Here is a 23,780-nt window from a genome sequence, read left to right as displayed (position 1 = left end):
TCACTGGGGAAAACTGGGTAAAGGGTACATATTTTCATATTCCTCCTTAAAATGCGTATGGAGTAACAACTACATGAAAATAAAAAGTTTTATTATAGAGGTAAAAATTTTAAAAAAATTAATAGTACCAAATAAAGGGCTCAAGGATCATCACTGTTTGGTAAATGTCAGTTTAACTAATGTTAAATAGATTTCCTCATCAAAGAATTTTAGAGAATACTTAAGAGATTTGTCTCCAGGAGAGGCTGTAGGTACAGAACTGCCAACATTTATATCATCATGAAGCACTTTAGGAATATTATTGACACCTTGTTGAAACTGTGTTGTGAGAAACATGGTACTACTTTTTTATAGTAGTCACAGCAAAATAACCAATCTACATTGAGTGTTTTCCATGTTCTAGTGACCCTTTTAAGTGCAGTTTATATGGCAAGTTAATGGAATCCTCGCAGAACTCCTTAGGGTGAGAAATTGGGATGCTGATGCTTGGGTCCCACCTAGGGACTGAAGTGTCATAACTCTGGCGTGCAACCATGGGTATTGGGAGTTTTGAAGCCTCACTAGTGATTTTAATATGAAGCCGAAGCCTAGTAAGGCTCTAGTTGAGGTCATTGAGTGGTATGGCCCAGCAGCATCGACATCACCTGGGCATTTGTGATGAATGCAGAATATCAGGCCCCATCCCAGACCTTCTGCATCATAATTTGTGTCTTTACAACTCCCTAAGGTCATTCATTAGTACATTAATGTTTAAAAAGCACTGGTCTAACTCATAGCTAGTATACATTGGAGAGGAGATTTGAACACAGTCTGACAAAGCCTATGGTCCTAAAACCACAACATGGAGCATATGTTTTATCAAATGATTGAGAATAAATGACTGCAAAGGAAGTGTGCTGAGTGTTGCACTGAACAAGCATTGCAGAGTGTGATTGTGGAAACAGTGACACCAACATGTGAAGTGATGCTCCTATCTTATTCTCAGCTGTTGAGTCCATTATTGGGTTGATGCTCTAGTGTGCCACACATTAAGAAAACTGCTAATGACATCTGAGGTGACATGCAATGGAGAAGGGCTTAGGAAGCATTTCAAGCAAGAAATAGACAATAAATACGTGAAGAAGCAGGTGAAGATGCAATATAACCAACTGTTCTTCTGTTAGTGGTAACTCACATTGTCATTGGATGCCCATACAGGTGTGTCAGTCCTGGTTACTGGAATATTGAATTGTGACTGACTGATTTTGCTGTGAAGATTCTATGAAGAGAATACCAATTGAATGACTGCATTGTTCTTCTGTGAGTCTATTTCAAGCTAAATTTGATATGGTCTTTGTCCACTGGGAATTCATAATTTCAAAAATTCTCTCTGCATCCCCCTTCTGTTCTCATCTTCCCACTTACTTTGTATACAAAATTAAATTAGAGATTTAGTAGAAACAGAAATGAATGAGAACATTTTTATCCATCAGGAATGTAAAACCAGTAGAGAAGGGTGGGGTACAGGAAACCATTGTATATAACACCCAAAGCCAAAGAAAACAATCAGTAGAGGTGGGAAATCTCCAATAATGCAGAAAGAGGAGTAATTATATACCAAGGGAGGGGTTAGGGTATTATTCACAGAGGAAAGAAATGGCATGTTTTTTCTCAGCCTTGTGTACCAAAATTGTAGAGCATTCAGAACGGTGTTGCCTTGTTTAGGAATGCATACAACTCGAGGTGTGAAACTGAAGACCGTGTCAAAATATAAGGTTCATTTAAAGAGGTGGGGAATAAAATGAAGTTGGAAGGGGTAGGAAGAAGCCACATTGTGGAGGCTTCTGAATGCCAAACTGTGAACACAGAACTTTATTCTGTGGATGATGGGGTACCCTTGGATGTATTGAGTTACAATGGAGAGCTTAGAAGCATGCTACCTGAGTTGGTAGTCCAACTCTGCCACTTGCTGGCTGCAAACATGGCAATAAAGCCCTCACCTTTCTAAGCCTCAGTTTACCCATTTGTGAAGTAGAGCTAACTCAAAGGGTTGCCATAGGCATAAAATAATCCATGTAAAGCTCTGAACATAGTGCTTGGCTTGTAGTAAATTCTCAATAAGTACTTTGATGATGACAATGACCTGAGTATAGGAAGACACCCTGATAGTGGTGAAATGGATTGAAGAGATGAAGCTTGCAAGATGGCACAAAGTCTTCTAGGACCCACCTTATCTGTCTGGGCCTCCAAGGAGGCCAAATAATGCCCTCCATGAATTTGATTCAATAGCAGAAATGATTTTGCATTCTTCTCATGCTGCATTATTCCCGGACCTTAGGTGGGCTCCCAGGAGTCTATTTAACATGTTAGAATACAGATTTAACAGTGATGAAATCTGTTTCATTACACTAAAAAAAATATAGACTTCCAACCTTAGCAACTCAGAATGCACACTAATTACAGCTTATAGAGCAAGTGGATTAAGATGTAGGGGGAGGTTTTCCTAAGTCAGAAAATTAAATAGAAACAGAATGAAACTTCTGGAGCAAATTGAGACAACACTCCTAAGGATTCTACAATGAGATACTTTCTGGTGTCAAAATACCTTAGTGTTTCTTAACAGGAGGGCTTGTTAGTCCTCTGGAAGGAATCTTTCACCATTGCAGGACTTGTACTAAGCACAGAGGATATTTTTGGGTCTTGGTACTCGTGAAAAGCCAGGATCATTTCTAAGTCCTTGTGATAATCAAATGCAAAAACTTCCCGCCCACCACAACATAAGCACAGCACATGTTTCCCAACATTCCAAGAGGGTGGAAGGTAGGTACCCCCTAAATAAGAACTATTATGAAGATGCTGTCTATTTAGAGAAAAGGCTAGTTGGATGTCACCTCTACTCAACTATGGCTTATTTCACAAGTGAGGAGTGAAACTTACCAGCCTGACCTTGAATCAGAAAGTTTCCCTTTCTGTTATCTCAGTTTCCTTTCTTGCAACATGGAAAATGAAAAACAAAAATGTACTGAGCCTTTACCATGCAGGGGCATCATAATGTTACCTATCTGAAGGTTTATCTGAGAATTGGCACTTTGGCATCCTGTCTAGCTCATAGGACCCAACAGTAACAATTGTTTTTTACTACCTTTAATCATATCTAAGATGCCATGGATTGTAAAATGTCTTATCACTTTATATACACTATGAGAAAAAAATGTTGCTGATTAAATGGTGACACATTGTTCTATTATTGAGAACATATATACTTTAGATTTTCTTAGAGACATTTTTCTCACATTACTCTTGTACATATACAAAACCCAAACATGAACAAAGAAAGTTATTCCTAAAACTTCACACTCAGAATCCAACTCTTTTAACTCAGTCATCAATGCCAATTATTAGCACAGGAGATCATTCTTTCTGCTACCAAGAGTAATTAAGACAGAGCATTTTTTAAAAGAATTTGCACAGGAACAAAACCCACAGGTGCTAGGCTCTTTTTTGATTATGTAGAGCAAACCTACTTGCAAGGGCAGCTTCAGGAATGTTGGGAAACAACTGATTCACTGCTGCCCCACTCCCTCCCACAACCATTTGTCTCCTTCTGGTTCAGAGTGTTTCTTTCCTGCCTTCAGGATTTTCTTCTAAGTTGCTGACACCCATTCTGAAGTTTTGATGCTTCAGTTGTTGATGTTTCCAAATGCCCAGAAATGATAACATGAGTACAGCTCAAGCCTGACTTGGGTGACAGAGATTACAAAGCACTATGGGCTGCAAAGTGCATTCTGATTTCAGAAATGTTAAAAGGTAGGAAAAGGTGCATTTCTGAACAGATAAAAAGTAAAAATGTGCATTGTTTTAGCTAAAAATGTGTGCATAAAGTACATTTGTATTTAAAATAATCTTACCATGAAAACTCTTGCAAGTGAGAACTTGCCATATAGTTCCCTGTTATTCAAAGTATCATTTACAGACCAGTACATGGAAACTTGTTAGAAATATAGAATCTGGGTCCCTACCCCACACTTACTAAATTCAAATCTGCATTTTAATAAGATCTTCAATTGTTACGCACATCCAACTTTCAGAAACACTGCTTTCTGAATGTAGTACTTGACTGGTCTGCACTAGTGGGATCTTCCTGTATAAATAGGCACATCTTCCCCAGCTTGTGCTATCTGTCCTGTCCTGCTGCTCCAGGTCACAGTGATGAACCTTACTGGAAGGTCTTTTTGTATCAGTTACAAGAACTATGAAATGTTATTATATTTATCCTTTCCATCTATCTCATTACACTTAAGGGAGACAAATAAAGCACAGCTTTAGAAAAACTTTACCCCCAGCTATATCCTTTTCTAAAAGGTACTTCAAGGCTAGCAGGAGGAGGCAGATTCTTAAATAACTGCCTGCTTTGAGGGCTACACTTCTTACTAATATTCAAAAACGTGTTCCACATATAAACCCTAATGCAACTGCCTTTGCAAAAATTATATCAATGAGAAAATGATGGCAGTGAAGAAGATCTGATCTTGGCCAATCCCTGTCTTGCCTTTGGCCTTTAAGCTGCCCTTCAGTTTTCCTGGGCTTGTGCCAAGCTAACTTGGGGAGACATTTTTTTTATAGTTTAAATGACGATAGCCCTTTCCCAAAACTCAACTGCCTTTGTAAAGCAGAGAGACCACTAGGCTAGGAGGATAGAGGAGCCTGAATTCTGCTAAGGTGTAGACATAAATGATTGCCAGCCATTATTCCAGAGGTCACAAGATATGACATACAATTTACCCAATTGCTCCTGCAGATGATATCACTATTGTGGAACCTAAGTTTGGCCTTTTGAGATACTTTTTCAGGTTTTTTGCATGTCTACTGATGGCTCCACCTGAACACACCAACTGCTCTTGTGGCCCCACCCAGAAGCTACTCAATGTGTATGAGCACCACTTCCCACACTCCTATGATTGCACCCCCAACCAATGAACAGCAATCACCCATTGCCTAGCACTCCTACCTCTTCCCCCAAACTCTCCTTGAAAGGCCCTAGCCCCTAAATTTTCTAGGAGGCTGATTTTAGTAATAATAAAACTCTGGTCCTCATTTAGCCAGTTCTATGTAAAACTTCTTCTCTCTTGGAATTTCACTACCTTGATAAATCAGCTCTATCTGGGCATCAGGCAAGAAAAACCCACTGGGTGGTTACACTAATCATGGTAGGACCATTAACTGTCTTTTCCTGGTTTGGCTTTTTAAAATTCAACAGTTGACTTTTAAAAATTGAAGTTTGGGAAAGAGTAGCTCAAAGGAGTGGCAGAGGCATGCCTGGAGGCATCATTCCAGATCCAGTGTGTTTGTCTCCACCTCATTTAGCAACTTCTGTTTCAAACTCACCCTGGAAACAGGCCACTGTTTCTACTTTTGCTTTTCTCCCTATCTCAAAGCCAGTCTTTAGCTATGTTAATAGAGACAGAGGACTCAAAACTTAAATTTTGTAAGCATAAATTGTCAGCTAGTGGCCCTAAAAAAAAAAAAAAAAAAAAAAGCCTCACCTCAGGGTACTACTGCAGGCTAAGTAAGGTTATTAGAATCAGTCAGGCCCAGAACTGAGGGGACTATTGTTTTGAGGGGAAGGAGCAGAGCCTTTGCAACACGGTTTCCCTATGAGTTTAGTCATCCGTGGGTCTAAAATACGGACCCTACCTAAGATGTTGGTTTTGTGAAGTCATTTCTAGCATTATCAACTTTCACTTTTCTAGTAATTCTCTTCTTTTGATGTTTCCACTGGAATCACTGTAACCCTAACAGTGGCTACACAAGAGTCTTCCTCTCTTATTTTTTCATTCATCCACTTCATTCACTTGTCCTCAAGCTAAGGACCTCTGTGTGCCAAGTATCGGGAGACCAGAGAACACACAAACTTGGCCCTTCTCCAAGGGAGCCAGCAGTCAAACACACAAGACAGTCAATTAAGAAAGTAATCATAAGAAATTACAAGCATGGTTTGATAAATCTAGGGCTTCTGAGGTCACATGAGCACCCCATATAAATTTAAAAATGAAAGAATAATTGTCAAAACAGTTTGAACAGAATTGGAAATTTTTTTTAAAGACACATGATGAACGTTTTCTTTCTTTTTAACGTGGGCTGCACTTTTTCAAATGTGCATTCCTGGTTAAACAAGCATTTCTGCAGTCCCTGTTCCCTGCAACATGCCAGGAAATAGAACTCTTCTGTTTTACCCTGCTCTGAGATGTCAGGGAAAGCTTCCTAGGGGAAATGACCTCCAACTGAGAACTGGATAATCAGGAGCTGCTACTGAAGCTGGGCAGAAGAAGAAAGCATTAGAGAATGCTGAGGTAAGAGGCAAGAAGCAGATTTCACAGCCATTTTAAAAACTGCCATTAGCAGCACCTGAGAGCTTTTAAGATACAATCAACACGTGTATTTGTCTCCTAGGGTTTCTGTAACAAACTGGGTGGCTTCTAACAACAGAAATTTATACTCTCAAGCTCTGGAAGCTAAAAGTTCAAAATCATGCTTGCTCTTACAGCTTCTGGGTTTTTCTGTTAACCCTGGGCATTTCCTGGCTTGTGCTGAGTAACTCCAATCTCTGTCTCTGTTGTCACCTGGCTGTCTTTCCTCCTGCATGTCTGTGTCTTCATGTGGTGATCTCTGCTCTGTGTGTTTGTCTCTCATCTCTCATAAGGACATCAGTCTTACGTGGACTAAGGATCTTACCTGCCAGATAGTAATGGGAGAAATCAACAGATGACTTGCTCTGTCCAAACACAGCCCTGGGCAATGTAAAACCCCCAGGTGATATCGAGGGTGCATTACCTTGCTGACAGCCCCTTAATGTACGCTTTGGGGAATAGCATACTTCCTAATTTGAGGTGGGCAAGAGTAAGACACCAGGGGCATAACGTTAACCAGGCTTACCAGAAACCAATTTCTTAAAAATAAGCAAATAAATAAAAACTATTCTAAATGTTAAGAAGCAAATGAGGAAGCTGGGGTGGGAGATGGAGGATGAATAGTGGTGGGATGATCATACAATTATTGCAAAGTAATGAGTGTGGCCTTTCAATATACTAGCAGGTTCCTTGGGGTTTGACAGCAGTCCCGTTGCTGCTTCAGGATCATTCTGAATTCTCCCTAATTAAGCAGGGATGAGAGCAGGAGAGGACTTTCTGCTTTTCTTAAGCAAAAATGGCTGAAAACACAAAGTGCCTCCAAGCTGGTGACCTTAAAGAGGATGAGGTTGTAAGTTTAAAGGGCAAAGGCACAGGCAGTGGGAGAGGTGGAAGTGGAGGTGTTGGTGCCAAAGAATCCTTGGAATCTTAGGGTCCTGGAGCTGGGTGAGTACTTAGAAACAAGACATGCTATATTGTAAGGTCCAAAATTTCATGTGTTTCCTTTACATCTTTGAAGCTTACAGGATCAGCAGACCTAACCATGAGTTTCCCTGATCTCTCCAGACAAGTCCAGCAGCCAGTGGGAAAGACTCCCCAGCCAGCTAGTCCTTATCCACCATAAAAGCTGCATCCCACCCAGTCCTCAGCCTCCATCTCAGCCTTCACATTTATTCAGAGAAGCCAATCATATTCTCCCACAGAAACCAGAGGGCACCTTATCCTGTCATTACTATAAAGCCCCTGCTGGTTCACTCTGCTCCTGAGTACAATCCCGGTGTATCCCTGCATGGTGTGTGGTGTACTCCCCTGATGTGAGTCTGTGTGATTAATAAATTGCTGTGGATCGCATCTGTCTAACGACAGGTGTTGTATATTCAGCTATGCCCAGAATGCTAGGGCAGGACTCCCTCCCTCATTAATGGGGTAAAGAAGAGGTGAACCACTGGGTGTGGTGGCTCACGCCTGTAATCCCAGCACTTTGAGAGGCCGAGGTAGGTGGATCACTTGAGGTCAGGAGTTTGAGACCAGACTAGCCAATATGGTGAAACTTCATCTCTACTAAAAATACCAAAATTAGCTGGGTGTGGTGGCTCATGCGTGTAATCCCAGCTACTCAGAAGGCTGAGGAAGGGGAATTGCTTGAACCCAGGAGGCAGAAGTTTCAGTGAGCCAACATCATGCCATTGCTGTCTAGTCTAGGTGATGGAGTGAGACCCTATCTCAAAGAAGAGGTGAACAAAATACCTACACCTTCATGTTTTAGAAGGAGAAACTAAGTTTCAGAGAGAAAGAACTGATTCAGCAAAGTTCTTAATAGTAGGAATAACACTAATATCGAAAATAAATAACCTTTATTTAGTGCTAAGCATTATTTTAAGCATTTTTTGTACACGTATTATTTAATCTTCACCATAAACTTTACCCACCTCATTGTTACAGGTTGCTCGTGAGGAAATTTGGCACAGAGAAAGCAAGTTACATGTAAATTGCTGGGATTCAAACTTAGTGCCTGGGAATTCCTTAACTATATTCTTGTCACTGTGCAAAACTCGTTATGTGGATTATCATTTAAAAGTTTTGTTATCCTCATCTATAAGTCTTGGCTTGGAAAGTTTTGATAATTTACTCAAGGTTACAAAGATAGTAGATGATAAAATTGGAACTTGAACTCTGTCCTGATGTCTGTGCCCATCCTTTTAACTACCCTATTCTGGAATCTAAGGCTGGAGACTCCTAATCAGTGTTCTTTTCACTGTAACATGCTATGGAGCTGGGTGATTGGATGGAGTGAATGGAAAAAAGCATCAAAGAGAGATACTATTATCAGAACTCAGAGAGGGCTCTAGAAGAGATAAAATTCTTCTCTTTTCCTATGTTCCCTTTAATGTGCATTGGTTACAAGATTAAGGGCTCTATCCACACATATGCTTATTTTGTAGCAATATTTTATATAATAGTATTGTACTAGGTGCAGTGCTAAATGTTTTATGGTAGCTATTCTCCCCATTTTACAGATATGGAAATGGCTACTAGGAGTTCTTTTTCTTATCCAGCAAAATGATTTACAACAGTATTTTAGGCTCCAAACTTGTTAAGAAACTGAGGTTCAGTTTCTTATATAAGACAGCAATTACAATTATAGCCACCTGTTAGGGTACTTGGGATTAAATGAGATGCTCATTGTAAGCCTTGAAGTAGTACCACTTCAGTAGGTGTCAGTAAATACTTGATAAGTGAGAGCTCATGATTCCCTGGCACTTCAGAGAGGGGGTGGAAGAACCTTAAGGTTCATCCCTTCAACCTCCTCATTTTCTATTAATCTCAGAGTGGGAAAAGAGACAGGCTTAAGGTCACACCGCAACCAGATGCTTGGATGAAAACTATGCAAAGTTGATTTTGTGTGGTAAAATTTTGATATCAGTGTGGTAAATATTTTTCTCCTTTTTAATTTTATGTACTTATGTAGGGATATAAGTGGGAGGACAGATCTGGAGTCTTAGTTGGCGGTTATCTTCAAATCATAACTATGAGAAGTGATGAATTTTCTTCTTTCCAGGCAAGGCTAATTCTAGTCTTCGAAGAATGAAGATTAGTGACTAGGAAGGAACAACATGAGGAAGTAGTCATGTAGTTAGAAATAGGGTCAAAATTTTTAGATAAACTTATTTGACAAACCTTAATGTCTACTAAGGGCTATAGAATATTACAGTAATGCCACTAACACTTTCAGGGGTCACTGCTGATAATGCTTATGTTTGAATGAAACTTAGTGCTTTATCCAGGGATTTTCTACTCATTATGATATTTAAGGTATTAGATTAGGTCATTAGTTCCCATATATTTAAATTTCAGGAGCAAAATTTGAAAAGGAAAGATAAAAGAAATATCTGATATTATTAACACACTGAACTGGGGTCCACTCACCTGAAATAGTCAAGCCAAACAGCCATGCTGAAATTTGCCATGGGGGAAAGAAGGTATTTATTTGCATGACGTCAAGCAAGGAGAATTGAGCAGCTCTCATGACCCAACCTTCCCAATGGCTTGCACGCAAGGGTTTTTAAAAGCAAGGGTAAATTTCAGTGAAGCAGAAGTCATAAGCAAAACAGTAAATCAGTACATGAAGGCTATACATTGGTTTGGCAGGAATAGGTGGGATATCTTGAAGTGGGGACTTACAGGTAGATTCAAAGATTTTCTGATTTGCAGTTGGTTAAGAAAGAGAAGCTTTGTTTAAAAATTGGGGGTTAGTATGTTTGGAGAGTGTTAATTCTGGCCTGGGGATATGACTTCCTCCAGTTCCCTCAGGAAGAACTTAAGAACCAAAAATGGTGGTCGGAATTCGGTCCTCAGTTTCCTTTTATTTAAGGTACATAGACCTCAGTGAATCCATATGGTGGAGGTCCGGGTTTCCAAAGAACAACTCAGGGACATATGTGAAGATGTTATCTTTAGTTACTGTAGGAAGCCAAACATTCCATGACTCTCCCTTGGTTATTGTTTTAAGCTACTATTACCTTCTTGTTTATCAAGTTGTTCATTGACTCCTCAGAGCAAGCTAAGTGACTGGAATTTCTCTTAAATAAACTCAAAATTTTTATTCTTATGCTTGGTTGGGGGTGGGCACAGACCCTTAAGAGTAGTCTCTGCTTTTTCTCAACATGGAATAGCCAAATATTTTCCACCCAATTAAATATTTAAGGAACAAAAACAAAACATACTATCATTTACAATCACTATAATATTTATAAGAGGAAGGATATTTTAACACCCCAAATATAGGAAATGCATGAGCTCAGAATGAAAGATACTGATTTAAATGGAATATTTTAGTTTTATGAAGAACTCTGTCGTTATGTTCCTAGTTTAATTCTGGGTGATGTCAAGTGTCCCTGACCACCCTTTAGTAACCCAATAGACTAAGATTGGGAGTCTCAAAGCAGGAATGGGATGTGAGAGTTGCTCATCCCCACCCTGAAGGGAGTAGATTACAGTAACCCAGTGAGCTTTTTCTCAAATCTATCTATATCCTATAAAGACTCACGACTATTATTAACTACTGTTTTTAGGAATGGACATAGGACTTTGTCATATCCCCCAAGCAGTGTGTTGTTGTAGAAAAGACAAAACTCCAAAATGAGGCTACTGATCATCTAATTCAGGAGTTATTGACAAGTGTCCATTCCAACAGCACCTATGATTTCACATCCATGGAATTTACCTGGTACATTCACTTGATGCTCTGGACAAGTACAGAGTGACAAGATGTGGAAGAGCAAAAAAAGAATTATTTAGTGCAACCTTCCATTCAATGAACATCTTTTTTCCTCTCTATCTTCCAGTACTTGACAGAATCACAAAACCACCTCTTCAGTTTCAGGCTTGATTGGTTTACCAGGTACCTGCTTGTGCCAGGAATTGAGCTAGGCAGTTTGTATGTTCTCTCTCCATTAAGAACTTTGAGCTGCTATAGCCATCTCCTCCCAGATGAGGCAACCAAGGCACTGGAAGGCTCAGTGCTTGTGATATGGCCAGTTGACACAGGAAATGCTCTTACTTTTATTTTTCATATGGGGATGTTCTATAACCGAGGGCCACCTTAGTGTCTCACTCTTTTTCTTTTGTTTGTGCTGTGCTTCTGTTCATCATTTTAATACAGCATTTCTCTACCCACACATCCCCTCAAGTCCCCTCACCTATTTCTATAATCAATGTAGAGCAGCACCTCGGTGGCAAGCAAAGCACCATAATGCAGTGGTTTATAGCGTAGGCTTTGCAGTGACCTTGGGCAGTTGCCACCTCTGTGCCCTCATTTCCTGACTGTAAAATGAGCAGCATAATAGCACCTGCTTCACAGGGTTCTTGTGAAATAAAGTGAATATAAACAATTAACCTAGTTCGTGACATGGCAGTATCTTTAGTATTAGCTCTTAGTATTATTCTTATGCATATTTTATATATTTATAGACTTATAATTCAATTTAAAATACGAATTTATTATATATTGCATATAATTTCCCATAAAGATCTGACAGCCTGTCTCTTAGACTCACCTCAGAGATAATGAGCTGATAACCCGGCCTAGGCTTTTCTGCTCCTCTCGTCAGGGCTCATATTCCACAAGGCTGCATGGCCTCTTCCTTCGTGGACCTTCTTCACCTATAGCACAGACTTTCAGACTCTTATTCTGCCATAGCCACTTAAGGTAAATCATAAACACGGCATTCTAATTAACTTGCGGGTCTTGGGATGGATGAAGAATGTTTATCGTTCATTACTGGTTTAACTCTGCAACCCACATAAGAAAGTAAATAATTTTTTGGGCTTTACCTGCCTAGGTTTCATGGAACTTCTGGGAGCACGTGCTGTTGCTTTTCCCCTTCCACCTTTTGGATCACACAGTGATTTAATAGCTGAGAAAACACCTCAGTGGCGTGCAGGTCTGAGTGATCTCATGGTTTTCCCTAGGCTTGGTTCCTATAAAGCTACTGGTGACAAAGGCAAGGAAGAGCAGTGAGCATAAAATGGTAGAGAAAGATTGGGCAGTGCCTTAAGTGTAGTTGATACTTAGTCTTTTATTGAATGTGAATGGCTGGAAAAGTTATGTATTCAAGAGGGTGTTCCAGTTCAATGAAGCATGAGTGGGTCTCTGTATGCAACCCTCTATTTTTGTTAGAACATGTTATAGTTGCTGGTTTAAACTGTTGAATGAGTGACTAAAGGCAGCCAGAAGTGAAATTGGAAATCATCATTCTCAGTAAACTATCGCAAGAACAAAAAACCAAACACCGCATATTCTCACTCATAGGTGGGAATTGAACAATGAGAACACATGGACACAGGAAGGGGAACATCACACTCTGGGGACTGTTGTGGGGTGGGGGGAGGGGGGAGGGGGGAGGGATAGCATTGGGAGATATACCTAATGCTAGATGACGAGTTGGTGGGTGCAGCGCACCAGCATGGCACATGTATACATATGTAACTTACCTGCACATTGTGCACATGTACCATAAAACCTAAAGTATAATAATAATAATAATAATAATAATAAAAAAAAAAAAAAAAAAAAAAAAAAAAAAAGAAGTGAAATACAGGTGTATTCGCATAGCCAAAAGTAGAGGATTCCTATGCTTTCCTTTTCCTTCTATAAACCTTTATTGCTTTTTTCTACTTAATGCAATATCTGCTTCTCTAAATAAGATGTTATACAATATATTTGTATATCTGTACTTGCCTAAACCATTTTTTATTGGCTGACCTTTCAGTAGCATGGAAGTTCTTTCCTAACCTTATGTTTGTCTCTCCACAACCTCCAAAGTATATCTGGGCTAGTGGTGGTACCTTAATATGAGAATAGAGGGAAATTTGTACTGAAAGAAAAACTGTCCATCCAAGTGTGAGACTGCATCACATTTGTGAAAATTATAGACTTTGGAGCAAGGCAGAAACTTTCCTGTCAGTGACTACTTCTGTGATTGTGAACAAATTATTTAGCTCATTGAGCCTCTTCTCCTCTGTATGTAAAATGGGGAAGGAGTTAGCATGAAGACATGTCAATTGAATGTAAAGATTATTTGAAGCACTCAGCACAATGCCAGAAACATAGTACAATCTATCTACCTACTTAAGAGCAGCTGGTTAAGATGTAGCTGCCCTTCATCCCCTAGATGTATCCTTTCCCCGTCCCTCTGAACCTGTAATCATAACTGGCAACATTTAATAAGTTCTTAGTGCATCCTTTGTGAACTAGATATTCTAAAGCTTAATATCCCACAATTCTTGTAGGAATCCTATAGACAAAAGACCTTGCAGAAAAAAAAAAGTTAATTTTGGAAATAATCTCAAATGGTAGCCCAGTTCACAGTTACTTACATTCATTCTGGATTGACAACAATAGAAATCTCACAATTCCTTTCTTAGTTTTTTGTTTGTTTTGTTTTGTTTTCTTTTCTTTTTTTTTTTTTTTTTGAGATAGTCTTACTCTGTCACCCAGGCTAGAGTGCAGTGGTGTGATCATAGCTCATTGCATCCTGGAACTCTTGGAGCTCAAGTGATCCTCCCACCTCAACCTCCTGAGTAGGTGGGACTACAGACATGCACTACCACACCTGGCTAAATTTTTAAAATTTTATTTTTGTAGAAATGGTATCTCACTATGCTTCCCGTGCTGGTCTTGAACTAGTGGGCTCAAGTGTTTCTTCTTTCTTGGCCTCCTGAGTTGTTGGGATTACAGGTATGAGCCTTTTCTTCACTTTAATTCACATCTTGACTGTCTCCCAGCTATCTACTAGGTATAAATTAATTTAGATCAAAGATGAAGAACTGGAAAAGGCAGTAAATAGGACCCTAGAACTAATATTCATTAGCAACTCATTTGAGTTTGGTTTGAATCTGGAAGACATTGTGGCAGAAGAGACTCTTGGATTGTAACATCAATGACTGTGTTGAATGAATGAATTAGTAAATGAAATTTCTCAGAGCTTAGGCTAGTTGCCATTTGAGGTCTCTTCTAACTGAGACTCAAGGAATCAATTCTAAGGCCATCTTCTTTTTAAAAATATTAGCTTAAATAAGTGGGAAAATGCCCAAATTAAGAGATGAAGGAAAGAACATGTGATTTTCTTTCCTTTATCTGAAAGCTAGGAGTGATGTCTTTCTCCTTGCACCTGACAAAGCCACAGGAAGGCAAAGAAGTAGGCTCTCAGCAGGGCAAATTGGCCTCACTTTTCTCCGCCAATGCACATTAATCCCCTACAGTGGAACTCTGATTTTTCCCAGTGACGTACATTTGCACAGTTGGGCCCGTGTTTTGCTCTCAAGTCAAATGGTGCTCACACCAGTGCTAATAAAATTAAGCTGGAACTGACATGTCATTCCCTAGAACCTCATTCCTGAGTTTTTGATGGTTACCTCTAGGGTCCTCCTCATTATCCGTTACTAGGAAGATACAGAGGAACCCTGTGTCCATGGCTTACAAAAGAAATGACCCTTGAATCTGTCTCTTGTTTTAAGATATGGATAAGTTCAGCCCTGCCTGTGTGTTTTAAATTACTTTTTTGCTTCAGCAAGTTAGGGTAGAGTTTTTTGTTACTTGCAACCAGTTTTCTAACTGATAAAAGTGCCATCTGTGTATTGGATCCTGGGTGAGGCTCCAGATATTTTGTGGAAAGCAACCATTAGTGCTTGGCCCCATGAAGTGGATAATTTAGAGGAGCAGATGCATTAGTTGGTGAAGTACACTAGTGAATATATATTTCTAAAAGAGATATGTTCTAAAAATTAAGACACAATTCAATGAGAATTAAAATGGATTGAAAGACAGCAGCAGGAAAAGTGCCCCTAAAAAGTCCTTATTTCCTTTAAAAAAAAAAAAAAAAAAAAGTGAACCTTGAGCTGAAATCTGGAGGATGACTAGAAATTAAGTAGGTGAGCAGAAAAGGCAAACTAACTCCAAAGAAAGGAATTGCACAGGTGGGAGGAGATGTGGTGCAAATGCCCTGTGGTAAGAGGGAACGAGGAATGATCAAGGATTAAAGAAGGACCTGTGCAGTGGGCTGCGAACAAAGAATGTATTTGGGAGGCGATGGCTGGAGAGATAAGTAAGCCAATTGTGCAAGACCTTGAAGGCTATTTTAAGGAGCTTATCTTTAAGAGTAACTAAAATACATGTAGTCTGTACCTTCATATTGTAAATATAGGCTTCAGAAGACAAAATTTATCTAAGGGTGCATATTCTTCTTGGCAAATTTGGGTTCAGAACTCATGACTCTGACTCCCAGGTGACCTATAGAAAGAACATATTGATAATTGATTGCATTTGGGCCAAATCAACTGGACAAAGATTTTAAATGAACATGAAAAATCACAAACTTGTCTTGCAGGTCCACTCTTAATGTAACAAAGTATGCCTGTCCAAATTTTATATATGAACTTAGTATAATCACACATGTAACATATGCTATGTCTTCTAAAAACACACATCCACCAACAATTTAAAAATAATACCCTTACCACTGTATACACATTGGTTCTTATTTTAAAACAAAAACAAGCATTGGTGAGGATATGAAGAAACTGGAACCCTTGTTCACTGCTGGTGGAAATGTAAAATGATACAGCCACTGTGGAAAACATTATGGCAGTTCTTCAAAAAATTAAACATGAAATTACCATATGATTCAGTATTTCCATTTTTAGGTATATACCCAAAAGACTAAAGAGCAAGGTTCTGAGCAGATATACATCCACATTTATATCAGCCTATTCACAATAGCCAAGAGGTGGAACATCTTCTGTTTCACAATAGCCAAAAAGTGGAACAACCCAAATGTCTATTGATGGATAAATAGGTATAGTATATACATACAATCAGATATTACCCAACCTTGTAAAGAAATGGAATTCTGTAACATGCAGCAAGATGGATGGATTTTAAAACATTATGCTAACTGAAATAAGCCGGACACAGAAGGACATTAAGTCGTTTGAGGTCACTTATACAAGATACCTAATGTAGTCTAATTCATAGAGAAGTAGAATAGTGGTTACTAGGAGCTTAAGAGTTACTTTTTAGTGGGTACAGGGTTTCAATTTGGAATGACAAAAAATTATAGAGATTGACAATGGTGATGGGTGCATAACTATGTAAATATACTTTACTGCCACTGAATGGTACTAAAAATAGACAAAATGATATATTTTATAGTATGTATATTCTACCACAACTAAAAAATCTGAAAAAGTAATATCTTGTGTTTTCATATTTTAATACTAAAAGTTACAGATAAAATAATGCTAGATAAAAGTATAAAGAACAATCATATATCCTTTCTCTTGATAGTTTTTACACACAAAGGATACCTTCTTTTCAGTACAGAAGCCAGTACTATTAAATATTTTTCGTTAATAACAAGAGATGGCTTGAGGGAATAAACACAGTCATGTACTGATGTTTTTTTATGTGTTTACTCCACAAAAAGTTGTTCTGCCCAAGGAATGTTTCTTTATATCCGTTTGTTGTCGTTAAGTAGTGTAGCATGATTTCTATAACAGATTATGTCTTCATAAATAACTTAAAACTCAGTGTTTTGTTGGAATACTGTCTTATTCCTGGGTCAGAAGTGTGTTTTCAGTTTATTTAGATAGTGATATCCAAGCGGAGAGTAGAATTGTGGTTATTAGAGGCTTTCTAGGGTAGGAGAAAGGGGATACTACAGAGAGATCAGTTAATGGACAGAAACTCCCAACTAGATATAAGTGTTTGAGGTGATAGACATGCTAATTATCCTGATTTGATCATTGCACATTGTATACATGTATAAAAATATCACTTTTTACTCCATATATGCATAATTATTGTCAATTAAACACCCTTCAGCTTGTATGAAAGCTACTGCTAATTATGCTTATTTTTCACTTAAAACTTAAATTTGATCTTTCCACTCCCCTGCCCAATTCTTCTTTGTATCTGTCCATTGTTCTTAAGAAAAAACATTTTTAGTATGATTTCTAGACAATAAGGCTGGGGTGTTGAAAAAAGACGGTCCATGCAATTTTTTTTTTTTTTTTTTTGAAACAGGATCTCGCTTCTGTCCAGGCTAGAGTTCAGTGATGCAATTATAGCTCACTGCAGCCTTGACCTCCCAGGCTCAAGCGGTCTCCCACCTTAGCCTCCTTGAGTAACTAGGACTACAAGTATGTGCCACCACCCAGCTAACATTTTTGTTTGTTTTTGTTTTTTAGAAACAAAGTCTCTCTGTGTTGCCTGCCAAGGCTGGTCTTGAACACTTGGTCTCAAGCGATCCTCCTGTTTTGGCCTCCCAAAGTGCTGGGATTACAGGTGTGAGCCAGGGTGCCCAGCTCCATGCTTTTTTAAAGTTTTTAACTTTCCCCATTCCCCTTCCTACCCAACTTTGTGTGCTTGGCTTCTTTTAGCCTTCATTACTCTTCCTTAAAACCTAGCACATGAAAAGGTTGACATGGACATTTTGAATCAAAATAAAAATATACCTAACAAAGCAATTTTAGAGTCTAATTTTTTTTCTTTGGGGGGCATTCCACCTCTTACTTAACTGTATGTCTTATTATTTTTATATCTAGGAAATAAAAGCTGTTTTAACCCAGCATGTTATATTCCTTTCCCCCTTCCGCCTTCTGTTAATAATTGTCAAGCCCATTAGTGTCTCTGGGGATGTCCAATTGAAAATAAGCATCTGGGGTAAGGAAAAGATGATGTAACCTCCCAGAGAAAGCCATATCATTTTAAAGCTTTGAATTCAATAACTCAGTTGTTTTGAGCAGGACTGTTATTGAGATCTCTGGTAGATTCAGCAGTGCAATAGAGCTTCCAAAACTATTACTCCCAAGTAACAACCTTCACTGTTAAATAAGAACAATGCTGTCACAGGTTTGTTTATAGTTTAAGAAGTACTTTGATGTAAGTTATTCCTCTAATCCTTGTGACAATTCTTTAGAAGCCATTAGGAATCAGCACTCTTATTTAATAGTTTATGAATCTGAGTTCTTAGAGAAATTAAGTGGCTTGTTCCTTGTTTCACTATGGGTAAAAATGAGAGTAGCTCTTCTTTTCAGCTTTTCTGACTCCTAGTCCACTGAGATTTTGGGGATAGTATTTAGTAAATTGCTTTACTTTTTCTTGATTATAAAAGTAACATTCATTGTAGAAAATAAAGAGGAAATAGGAAAATATAAAGATGAAAATTAAAAGTGCTTTTATTCTCACCATCCATTTTAGTGTATTTTCTTGCAGGTTCATATATACATGTTTGTGTTTATGTGCAATTCGTGTTTTCATGTATGTGAATTATCAAAAAATTGGGACCATACTGCTTTGCAACTAAATGAAAACAGATGTGTGACAGCGACAATGAGAGTCACAGTGAGTGGATAATGTAACCTGGGTCTCATTTTCTGTTCTCTGTTAAGAATGAAAGAACCAAATAGAGCCAGGAGAAGGGTCAGCTCTGATTCAATCCCTATTTGTTCCCTTCCAATTTCAGAGAGCGTATTCCTGAGAACTTGAAACTGGAAGGAGGAAAATGTCTGGTCTATCAGGGACAAGTAGATGTAGCAAAAAACAGGCAATGGACGTTAACTAGGGCTATGAATGTCACTGCAGGTGATTTCATATAGCCTGCCAGATACCACAAGACCTCTTGGCCAGCTCGGGAGTAGGCCACACAGAGCCACACTGAACAATAATAGGGCAAAGCAAAGGGCCATTGTTGTGTTGAGACTTAAACCATGGCTATGGAGACAGACAGAAGAGGGTCTCAAGGCCTGCTCTGCAGTTTAACTAGCCATGTGGCATTAGGTGAGTCTCTGATCCTCAGTTATCCTCTCTGTAAAGTTGGGGATAGTTATATAATTTATGTAAACCCTTTTCACAGTACCCAGCATATAGAAAGTATTTATTAAGTGGAATTTTTTTTAATGTAGGATCATCATACCACTTATCAGTGTGGCATATTCTGGCTTGCTTTTGTTGTATGTGGTAGCTGTTTTTCTACTGCCTTCGTTTGTTGGTAAAATCTCTGAACTCTGGCAGTGCCTGTTCTTATTATACAGACCCTGTTATCTTGCATAGAGTATCTTCCCAACCACTACAACATCCACTTAGCCAGACCTACTAATTCAACTCAGAGAACCTCTATGAAGAGCCTGCAGTGTTTCATTTGCTGTGGTAGACACTGGGTTTAAAAGGACAAATAAGATGATTCTTCTCCGCAGGAATACAAGCAGAGAAGGAAACAAAGAGAAGGAGTACTACACACCTAAATGGAATGCATAAAGTGTGGTGTACACAGCTGGTGCAGGCTCACAAGATTGCATGAGGACTCAAACCTCATCATGGAAGGGGGAAAGGGGACAGGAGCATCCTCTCATCTCCCTTTAGAAATATTCAAAAAGGAAGAAATCAGACATGCCATGCATCAGAAATTTACCAAAAGCTTAAGCACATCATCCATCTCTTTGTTTTCTCTGGAGAAGAAAAAAAAAAGTATCCTGAGACTGTGATTGTTGTTGCCTTCTAAGGAGAGGCATGGACAGTAGGCTCATCTGAGGACCTGCGCATACTCTACAGGACAACAGGACAAGGTCACTAATACTTCCTAACTCTGTCTCTTGTCCACCCAGTTGCTTTGCTCTTTTTTTCTCTCACCCTCATATTTTTGTATAAGCCAGATTTTGGAATTACAACAGTGAAGACAGTACAGATTCTGTCCTCATGGAGTTTCCAGCCTACCATTAGATACAGAAGAATAGCGTGGTTGAAAAGAGTCAAACTCTGTAAAATTTTTACAGAGCCTCATTCTGAGCCAAATATGAGTGACCAAAGCCCATAACACAGCTCCAGGAAATCCTGAATACGTGCCCAAGGTGATTGGAATACAGCTTGATTTTTGCACATATTAGCGGGCCAGAGCTATCAGCAGATATCAACACATGTAAGATGGATGTTGGTTTAGTCTGGGAAGATGGGACAACTTGAGGCAGGGTCTTCCAGATCATAGATTCAAAGATTTTCTGATTGGCAACTGATTGAAAGTTATTATCTGAAGACTTGGAATCAATAGAAAGAAGTGTCTGCGTTAAGACCAAGGTTCTTACTATGCAGATAAAGTCTTCAGGTATCAGGCTTCAGAGATAATAGATATTAAATGCCTCAATCAGACCTAAAAGGTGCCAGACTCTTAAGCACCTTTTTCTGATCCAGAGTATGGATCGAGAAATAACCTGGAAAGGGAAGCGGATTCTCTATAGAATGTAGATTTTTCCCATAAAAGACAGTTTTGCAGGACCATTTCAAAATGTGTCAAAGAAATATATTTGAAGTAAGACATTTAGATTTCTTTCAGGGCCTGCTATCTGTCATGTGATGCTATGCCAGAGTCAGATTGGAATTTGGTATCTCATTGCAACGGTCTATTCTGTCAGTCTTAAGATCTTTGTTTCAATGTCAGTGTTGGTCAGTTGTACCTGAATTTCAAAAAGAGGCAGGTCTAATGAGGCATGTCTTGGTCCTCCTTCTCATCATCGCCAGAACTAGTTTTTCAGTTTTACTTTGGAATGCCTTTGGCTGAGAGGAGGGATCCATCCACTTGGTTGCAGGGCTTAGAATTTCATTCTTGGTTTACAGTAGGTACAAAGTGACAATCTTGCCTTGTTGAGGGTAAGTACAGAGTCTCATGAGAGAACACAGAAGTGTCATCTCACCTAACCTGGTGAGTGAGTGAAGGTTTCCTAGGGGATAGTGTATGAGAGCTGAGAAGTAAGTAGGGCTTGACTACAGTGGAGGTAGTAGAGAGGTTGTCCCAGCCCAGAGAACACCATGTGCACAGGCTGTGCATTTAGAGAGAATGACAAGCCATCATTACCATGGAATAATGAGGGGTTTTCAGCCTGGTGGGTTTTCAGTGGATAGGGGGCACTTAATTGTTTCAGTACTGGATCTGGGTGAGATATACATTCACCTCTAGTAGTGCCTTGTACAAACACTGTGCCTGAACCCTCTGGTTGTGTTAATTTTCAAATAGAAAATGAACAACATCAGTAACAAAATAAAAAGAGCCTACAGAAGGGCTTAGGCATAAAATCTTTTGGTAAATAATTACCATGGAGCTCATTCTGATGCTAATGAAAGAAATTCCCTTTCTCTGAAGCTACTGAAAAAAAACATGCCTTGTTACCACTTCTCTATGACGATCCAGAGGAGATTGATTCTCCCATTAAATGGGATTATCTCCAGACACCAGGGGCAAATCAGCCACAGAATTGTATCTGGAAGGATGACTCCAGCTTTTGATAGAGTGGACTATGAAGACTGAATGCCTGGGAATGAATCCAGGGTCCACCATTGTCTAACTTCAGGTAAGTCACCAAACCTTTCTGAGTCATCCTGTAAATAGTGAATACATCATTCCTTACAGTGTAGGTTTGTGGTGAGGTTTAATAATGATTCAGCTCAGGTGCCTCAAACAGTGCTTGGTGTGTAGGAAGTCAAACATAAGAGGTGTTTGTGCTGGGGAAAATTAGTCAGCTCTATTAGTTTAAAAATGCATCTCTTAGGTGGCAAGTACCTGGCATAAAGTTTTAGGCCTTTGTGTCATGGGGTATTTGAGTGTCTCAGTTCTTTGTGTAGGAGGGTTGAATAATATCTTCTTCCTTTATGTGTATTTGTCCCTCCTCTATGGCCTCAAAATGCCTCCTTGAATGGTCACAGTAAGTGTAGCTTGATTCTTGAAAATCTGTTACAAGTTTTCTCCTCTCCACATTAAAGGATATCATTTTGCTACAAAGATCTACATCACTGTGTAGCTCAGCAGTTCTTAAACTGATTTGTATTAACACCAGGACACTTTTTTTTTTCACTGTTGACATTTGACTAGTGGTGCAAAAACAATGGAAGACTTTTTGTACCTTAGCACACAGTGCAAGGCAGTGGCACCAAGCCATTCTAGGAGTCATTATATTCTTTGTTAGCTCACACTTGAATATAAAATGAAAAATAAGTCAAGTTTTACTTAGAATGTTCTACATGAAGCAGTAGAAATGGTTAATATTATTAAATCTAGATCCTTGAATATACATCTTTTTATTATGCAGTGTGATGAAATGGGAAGTATTTCTAAAGCACTTTCACAGCATACTGAAGTATGATGGTTGTTTCAGGAAAAATCAATCATACTATTGTTTGAACTATAAGCTGGACTAGCAGTTTTTTCATGGAGCTCCCTTTTTAAATAAAAAAGACTGATAGACAAACTGTGTAAACTGCCTGTTCTCATGCTGCTAATAGCGACATACCTGAGGCTAGGTAATTTATAAAAGAAAGGAGATTTAATAGACTCACAGTTCCACATGGCTGTGGAGGCCTTGCAATCATGGCAGAAGCTGAAGGAGGAGCAAAGTCATGTCTTACATGGCAGCAGGCAAAAGAGCATGTGCAGGTAAACTGCTCTTTATAAAAGCATCAGATCTCATGAGACTTATTCACTATAATGAGAAGAGCACTGGCAAAACCCATCCCCATGATTCAATTACCTCCCACTGAGTCCCTTCCATGACACATGGGGATTATGGGAACTACAATTCAAGATGAGATTTGGGTGAGGATACAGCCCAACCATATCACTATGGTTATGCAAACTTGAGTATTTGGCCAACATTTTCTTAAAAAATGAACAAAGTGAGCTTGTCATTTTAAGGAAAATAATTTGATAATATTTGTTACCAATGATGAAATTTCGAGCATGAGGCAATATTTGGAATTTTTAGAAAACTCATTATCTGCCTCTGCAGTGAGCTTAATAGCTTCCTAGAGCTCAGACTGTTCTGCTAAAATTGGAGATGATATTAATGAATGTGATTTTTAATATTTTCTGATGAATTATGTCAACATTCAGAAGATTTGCATTGGTCAGGTAAACAATATTTCCAAGTGACCAATATATGCTTTATAAAATCATGCATGGCTAAAGATACACTTAAAGTGCAAGATGACCAATGAATTTAAATGCAATAAAGTACAAAATTGTATTAATATGATTTGTTTCCACAATAGAAATAATGTCAAAATCTACCACTTCCTGAGTTTTAGTGTAATATCAAAGAACATCCACAATTATCTTGAAAAAGCTGTGAAAATATTCCATTCTTTTACAGCTACAGTATATATCTTTGTGAGATAGATCTTCTTTATATTTCAACCAAAATAAGACATCACAAAAAATATAGGACTCATTTCTTTTTTATTAAGCCAAATAGGAGATTTGCAAAAATATAAAACAATGTCATACTATTTTTTTTATTTTGGTAATTATTTTTTATAGTTAGAATAAGATCTAATAGTTGATAGCACGACAGGAT

General features: G+C 38.7%; 1 long non-coding RNA gene across 1 annotated transcript in view; it reads left to right on the top strand.

Annotated features, from left to right (window-relative positions):
* The window catches only part of LOC134739564 (uncharacterized), a 148,515-nt gene extending 147,185 nt beyond the window's left edge, over positions 1-1,330 (top strand). Inside the window, exon 6 of the long non-coding RNA XR_010126340.1 lies at positions 1,198-1,330. This is a non-coding gene — a long non-coding RNA (uncharacterized LOC134739564). The remainder of the gene's footprint in view (positions 1-1,197) is intronic.
* The last annotated feature ends 22,450 nt before the right edge of the window (positions 1,331-23,780 follow it).

This window comes from Pongo pygmaeus, chromosome 4 (genome assembly GCF_028885625.2).
Source record: "Pongo pygmaeus isolate AG05252 chromosome 4, NHGRI_mPonPyg2-v2.0_pri, whole genome shotgun sequence".
Lineage (NCBI taxonomy): Eukaryota > Metazoa > Chordata > Mammalia > Primates > Hominidae > Pongo > Pongo pygmaeus.
This window is presented reverse-complemented; position numbering and strand designations above follow the sequence as displayed.